The sequence below is a fragment of the Tachypleus tridentatus genome, chromosome 10, assembly GCF_004210375.1.
Source record: "Tachypleus tridentatus isolate NWPU-2018 chromosome 10, ASM421037v1, whole genome shotgun sequence".
In the NCBI taxonomy this organism is placed as follows: domain Eukaryota; kingdom Metazoa; phylum Arthropoda; class Merostomata; order Xiphosura; family Limulidae; genus Tachypleus; species Tachypleus tridentatus.
The window spans coordinates 115,741,103-115,741,996 of NC_134834.1; the positions used below are offsets into that span (position 1 = coordinate 115,741,103).

At 37.9% G+C, this 894-nt stretch overlaps 1 non-coding gene across 1 annotated transcript; it reads left to right on the forward strand.

Moving 5' to 3' along the window:
* Positions 1-522: 522 nt before the first annotated feature.
* LOC143231198 (U6 spliceosomal RNA) lies at positions 523-630 on the forward strand. Its single transcript, XR_013016828.1, has one exon. It is a non-coding gene; the product is annotated as a U6 spliceosomal RNA (small nuclear RNA).
* The last annotated feature ends 264 nt before the right edge of the window (positions 631-894 follow it).

Here is an 894-nt window from a genome sequence, read left to right on the forward strand (position 1 = left end):
TACAATATGAAAAAAAAAAAACACGGTATTAGAAGGCTTATTTGTCATTTTTAACCTAACAAAAATGTTTAGTTTGTTGTTGAACGCAAAGCTACACGACGGGCTATGTGTGCTGTACCTATCACAATTACCCAAATCTGTAAATGACATATTACATAGCCACACGTAACTTGTGCTAGACATAAGCTTGTTCGGTATTTTCTTACGGATTACTCATGTCTTTTGTCTGGTTTTGAAGAGGTGTTTCAACCTGTGTACTAAGCCACCTTTCTTACGAGCTTTCTCACAGGACCGTGGTAATGCCGTTTTCAAAATCAGGAACAGTCCCTAGTGAAGTACCCAATATGTCAACTAAAACTTTATTTTGGCATATAGGATAAATATCTATCTCATTTATAAAATGTGATAAAATGTTAGAATTTAAAATCTTTTCCTATATCAGGAAGTAGGATTATAGAAAGGATAGGACTATGAAAGCAGAAGGTTGATCCAGTGTTTAGGATCAGTTACTCTGTAGAACTTGTACTTGTTTCGGCAGTACATATACTAAAATTGGAACGATACACAGAAGCTGAGCATGGCCCCCTGCGCAAGGATGACACACAAGATCGTGAAGCGTTCCACATTTATTTGTTTTATCCGGCCTGCTTCTCGTCGTCTCTTTTTAGAGGGGGTTTGTTTAGCCTTCGCTTTGTTGTCTGCCACGCCTACCAGACAAGCATTTACAAGAATAAAATCACACCCATCAATTTATCTATCCCTGTTATCCATTCACTTAATTATTTTTCTACTTTCTACCATGTGCGAGGTTGAAGGAGGACTGTTCAGTTTTCGAGCACCCCAGGGGATTGATGTTTGCAAGAAATATTATTCTTATACCTAAACACCTGCCGT